At 32.8% G+C, this 6410-nt stretch overlaps 1 long non-coding RNA gene across 1 annotated transcript in view; it reads right to left on the bottom strand.

Moving 5' to 3' along the window:
* Positions 1-5965: 5965 nt before the first annotated feature.
* Positions 5966-6410, bottom strand: part of LOC119471649 — a 19427-nt gene continuing 18982 nt past the window's right edge. The window contains exon 3 of the long non-coding RNA XR_005200708.1: positions 5966-5975. This is a non-coding gene — a long non-coding RNA (uncharacterized LOC119471649). The remainder of the gene's footprint in view (positions 5976-6410) is intronic.

The following is a 6410-nucleotide window of genomic DNA, read 5'->3' as shown; positions in this document are numbered from 1 at the left end:
ATTTTGGTACACCCATCACCAGAGGAGTATACACTGAAATCAATTTGTAGTATTTATCCTTCACTCCCTTCCCATGTATTGTTCTTATACCTTGCATCCTCATAGCTTAGTTTCCACTTGTGAGTGAGAACATGCAATGTTTGGTTTTCCATTCTTGAGTTACTACATTTAGAATAATAGTCTGCAGTTCCATCCAGGTTGCTGGAAATACTATTAATTCTTTTCTTTTTATGACTGAGTACTATTCCTTCATCTATATTTATATCATATCTGTGTGTGTGTGTATGTGTGTGTGTGTACAGTCTTTAGTTATATATAGATATTTATGAGTTCCTTCCTGAAGATCTCAGGTTTTGGGTGGTATCATTTTCTATTAGCCAGAATAATTTTATTTGGTATGTCTTGTACTGAAGCTCTCCTGTACAATAAATGAAGTATTTGTTTTCCATCTGAAAATGCTTTAATTAAGCTTTGGTGTTTAAAAGATATTTTTGGTTTATAGTTATAATTCTAAGACACTAGTCTCTCCAGACCCCAGAAATTTAGATCTGCTGTCTTATTATTTTCTGGAAATATCACTTCTACTGATAAGTCAGTTCTCCTTTGAATAATCATATATAGCATGTCATTTTTCTCTGGCTGTTTTCAAGATTTTCTCTTTGTCTCTGGTTTTACTTCTTGAGCATTATCTTTCCTGATGTGATTATTTTCTTATTTATAATGTTTTAGGTTCACCAAACCTCTCAAACATGTAAATGTATTACTTTTGCCAATTATTGAAAGATTTTGAACGTTATATCTTCAAATAACTGATCTTTTCTAGGACTGCGAATCCAAGAATGTTAGATGTTTTGTTACTGTCGCTTAGGACCCTAAGTCTATATTGATTTTTAACTTTAGTATTTTTATGAATCTCTTTTCATACTGGATAATTTGTATTTAGATATATAAATTCACTGATTTTTAAAAATGTTTATGCGTTTTTTTCTTAAATCTAATAAATTTTAAATTCCAGAAACTATAATTTTTAATTATAAAGGTTTTATAATTGTCTGGTTCTAGTTTCTATCCCTTTGTTGATATTTCCTATCTTCTCACTTATTGTGAGCATATTTTTCTAGACCTTACTGGTCAGAGTCATAATACAATAACAAGACTATGTGCAGTATCATATGTGCAGGAAATCCTTGAAGGAAATGTTATTTGGCACATAGCTATAGCTGCCTTAAAGTTTTTGGCTGCTAGTTCCAACACTGGAGAATTTTTGCAGTTGGAATTAGAGCAAAGTTTTGCTGGCTTTGTCTATGTCAAGTATTTATGGACTCTATTATATATGCTATAAAACAAGCTTGAACAGCCCACGGCCTGTGCACTGCATTAAGCCCAGGAGAGTTTTGAATGTACCCCAACATGCATTTGTAAACTTTCTTAAAACATTATGTGGGTGGGAATATAAATATTAGTTCAACCATTATGAAAGACAGTGTGGTGATTCCTCAAAGACTTCAACATAGAAATATCATTCAATCCCCAAATCCCATTACTGGGTATACACCCAAAAGAATATAAATTGTTCTGTTATAAAGGCAAATTTGTGTATCTATTCATCGCAGCACTATTCACAAAAAGAGACATGAAACCAACCTAAATGTCCATCAATGACAGACTGGATAAAGAAAATGTGGTACATATACACCATGGAATATTATGCAGCCATAAAAAATAACATGATTATGTCCTTTACAGGGACGTGGATGGAGCTGGAGGCATTTATCCTTAGAAAACTAATGCAGGAAACCAAATATCACATGTTCTAATTTATAAATGGGAGCTAAACGATAAGAATATATGGACACATAAATGGAGGCAACACACACTGGGGTCTATTGTAGGGAGGAGAGAGGGAGAGGAGAGAAATAACTAATAGGTATTGGAGTTAATACTTGGGTGATGAAATAATCTGCAAAACAAACCTCATGACACTTGTTTAACTGTGTAACAAAACTGCCCATATACCCTGGAACTTAAAAGTTAAAAACAACAAAAACTCCCAATGTATTATGAGGTTTTCTTTTGTAATTTTTTTTTTTTTTAGCTCATCAGCTATTGTCAATGTTAATGTATTTCATGTGTGGCCCAAGACAATTCTTCCATGTGGCCAGGGAAGCAAAACAAATGTTCACCTCTGCTATAAAATGTTAAAGTGTAAAGACTCTAATTATAGTCTCCCAATGTGTGCTGTATTTTTTGTTAGCAGAAAAATAACTTGGTTGAACTCTCACTGCATTTTCTGTCTTTTGAGTGACAGCCTGGTCTTTCTTTGGCACTTAGTTCATACTTGACACAGTTTAAGCCTACCCACAAATTTAACAGAATTTGTGTCTTTCTTTGTTTTCTCTACTTTGTGAACTGTCATCTAATTTTCTAATAGCAGTGGTTGCCTTAATCTCGGCTCTATAATTCTTCATTCCAGAATAATTTGGTGTTTTCTATCAAAATTTTAATTGTTTGTTTGATATCAAGTTTAGTTTGCCCCCTGACTAAAAGCTGTAAATTAAGAAACTAACCATATTCTTTCTCCCTTCTTCCAAGATGTAACTTCCCTCCAAAATTTGATTACTTTTGTTTACTCCCAATGCCTTCAGATCTTATTTTCTATCTTCAGAAGGTGCCTGGATCCTGTAGATAGAGGCCACACTAAATGCAGAAATATGCAGTGAGAAACAAGGCACAATAATGACTTTGACTTAAACTGAGCTGCCTACCTAAGCCCAGCCTAGATAAGGAAAACTGCATTTCAATCCGTTTATTATTTTGGGAAACTGAGTAGTGCCATAACCCTAATATCCTTTTATCAATATCATGTCCTGACATGACATGAAATAGCATTCCGAAAATAATATATCTACCTCTCCTAGGTAAAGAAATTGGCAATAAAGATTTGTCCATCAGGATCTCCTCCTCTAGCCTAGTCTGACTCCATGGAATTAATAATACTAATAAATTTATGAATATCTTGGAGGTAAAAGTTGGAAAATACAAGAAATATGTCTGCATTGTTTTATAACATATGTTTGTAGCAATCAACACAGAGACATTGAATGATAAGGAGTAGGGGATGATATGATTCACTATTGCTTCTTCACTTCCATACATATCCTGTATTTCAGTCACGATACAAATCCATGCATCTCTAAATTAATTTATTTTGGTATATTTTCATCATCATAAGGAAACTTTATAGACTCCCAGGCAGGTCAGTTCAGTTCATGTGTTAACTGAACATCTATTATATACACTGTTCTAGTTAAAACTTTTGTAGTTGTGAAGAAAACACCAGTTAAAACCTTTGTAGTTGTGGAGGAAACACACCAGTAAGAAAGCCAGATGAAAGCGATAGGATGGAGCAGTTATTCAATACATTAGGACAGGTAGACGCTTTCTTCCCATTCTCACATATGAATTAGATGTCATAGAATGGAATATTGGCACATAAGTGTTAAATTGAGGTTTAGGAAAAAATTTAGACATACAGAGAAACATTTAAAATGGGAAAGCATTATATATTGAGAAAGAGTATCTATTGATTAAGGCAGAATGCAAGCAAAAACAAATGAATAGGGATAATATATCAGAGACCCAAAGTTGCATGTGGAAGTAATTGACAGAATAATGAGAACTTTAATTTTTATATTTCATTTATCATATGTAAAATATTTTGATAAAGAAAGTTCAATCTATTAAAAAATAAATCTAAATCAAGTTTCGAAATACAATTTTCTTGACTGAATAGAATAGAATGCAATTTTATTAAACACATTTTTGGTGAAAAACATAGAATGTCATTGGATGTAAAGCTCAAAAAAAGTTGACAAAAGAATTGATTAAAATCCCTCTCAACCACAAATATTGGCACATAAAATGGTTAAGACTTATAGCAAATATTATTATTGAATGATATCTATGTAGCTAGCTGAAATAGAAGCTTTAGATACATTCAACGGTTAAGATGTAATGATTACCAAAAAAAATGAATTCAAGCATTAAAATTTTAAATAATATTGAATTGGTAGATGCAGTGTATTGTTATTGTCACTAGAGGGAAATCTGAGCAGGATCTAGGAGAAAAAGTTTATTGTTATGGCTGTAGGTTGCATAAAGGATCCTGTGGATGTAAATTTTCTTAACAGCATGCTTACTTCAGGGGAAAAATGAAGCATAGAATGTCTGGGAAAAAGCCATGTTGTCAAGCTATATTGAAATAATTGTTTCTCAGCAAGGAACAAGATCTGTCAGATGTGCATGTTTAGACTCAAGTACTCTATCACCATATGTTTCAATAAATGCATGGTATTTCATCAAACAGGAGAAAGAAAATTTACCAAATAAATGTTGTAAGGCAGACATTACATGATGAATAGTGATTTTTAAAAAAATCCCTTAAACATAAAAACAACAATAACAAAACAACTCTTGGTTGAATTTCAGCCTTTATCCCCAAAACCAGAGAAAAATGCGGTTCTCAGGTTGCCTGAAAAAGTAATCACTTTTTTCTCATGAAAATTAGTAGAAAATATATCAATGTATTGTTATGATAAACATAAACAATTCCTAAGAATGACAATTGCTCAGTTTAGCAGAAAAGAGCAGGCAGGAAAGATAGTGAAAAATTTAGTTTTTCTTCCAATTATGACATCCTCTTATCTACCCAACGCTAAATACTAGTGTAGTGATCTCATTCTGGTAAAGTATCATTGTGTAATTCCTTCTTACTATTTACATTATTTAGAAATTGTGCAGTATTTATTCTTGGTGCACTTGTCTCTTCCTTTCCTATCACAGCAAAACACCAAGGAATCTATTGATACGCTGTATATGTTAGGATAAATAAATAAGTCATCTAGCCCTGACCATAAAGATTTCATGCACTAATTGAAGAAAATGTAATTCAAAAAGAATTACAAGAATTCAGAAGTTTGTGAGATCCTTGTGAGCTCATTATCTTTGTCTCCTACTGTAGACCTCTTCTAATCTTCTTTATCTCAATAAAGTGCAACACAATTCATTCACTTATGCTATTTAGAAATCTGGAAATTACCCAAACTAGTCCTTCTCCTTCACACCACTGTACCATCTCTCACCAAGTCTAAGTGAATTCAGTCTCCCTAATACCCAAAAATCCATTTGCTTCTCATGAAGTCTGTAACACAAGTCTGGTTTAAGCCACCCTCATCTTTCACTTGGGTTAATACCATAGGCGCTTACCAGACTACTTGTCTTTACTCTTGCTGAATTATAATCTCTTCTCCTTGATGCCACAGCGATACTTTCAAATTACATATCTAACTGTGTTTCTTCCCAGTTAATAATCTTTCAAGACATTTTCTTTCTTTGAAAATTAAACCAATAATCATTCAGGGACTATAAGAAGATCCTCGGTGCTGTACATTCCTTACATCCCTAACCTCGTTTTGTATCAAGTTCATCTGTTTTCTAGTCCTGTTTATTCTAGCCTTTGGGTTTCTCATACTCAAAAATATCCCTCTTCTAATGCTTTTCTTTCCCTCTTATTTTGTTAATACTTATGCTTCATTTGTTTCTCAAATCCAAATTTATTCCACTAGAAAATTTTCTCTAATACCCTTGAAAAAGTCAAATCATTGTTTTATAGTTCTTATATGTTCTACACTTATCCTTTGTAATATTTGAAAGAGTTAACATTTTAAGATTTTATATGTATCTCATATGACTGTCACATTAAATGTTTTGCCCATTTTATCCACACACACAAAAAATACAGTTTAAAATATCGAATGCAAGTATTAGATTCAGTGGAGAAAGATAATCAAAAAGTTGAAAAGAAAATTGTATGGAGATAAAGTAATTGGCAAATATTAACAACTATGATCTAGCTTATATTGAAGTAATAATTAACTGTAAAATCTTAATAGTTAAAACCTTAATATTTTCTTCCACTCAAGTTGTATATCTATTTTTAATTGGCTGGGATTTTTTCACATTGTTTTTTCTTGGTACCCAGGCTGATGGAGCAGCAACTGTTGCAAATTCCTTGCTGTTGTGGCAAATAAAATAAGTTAATGTAGGAAGTCAAGCATTGACTTGTAATGTTTCCACTTAGTGACACACAACACTATCCTCACATTCCCTTGACCAAATGTTACTCGGTCAACAGGAAAGGGAAGAAAATTGTAAAAATGTACCAAAAAGAGCCAGTGAAATATTTTGTGATATTTTTATGGAATTATTTCTTAGAAATAAGAATAAATTGCCGATGATCCAAGATGGCCGTTTAGGAACAGCTCAGGATTACAGCTCCCAGTGAAAGCGCAGAGGGTGAGTGGACGCCGTGTTTTTATTGCCCACAGACTAGGAAATTCCCGGGCAGAGGT

The sequence above is a fragment of the Cebus imitator genome, unplaced genomic scaffold (genome assembly GCF_001604975.1).
Source record: "Cebus imitator isolate Cc_AM_T3 unplaced genomic scaffold, Cebus_imitator-1.0 Scaffold68, whole genome shotgun sequence".
Taxonomy (NCBI): domain Eukaryota; kingdom Metazoa; phylum Chordata; class Mammalia; order Primates; family Cebidae; genus Cebus; species Cebus imitator.
The sequence above is the reverse complement of the archived record's forward strand: the minus strand, read 5'-3'. Positions and strand labels throughout refer to the sequence as shown.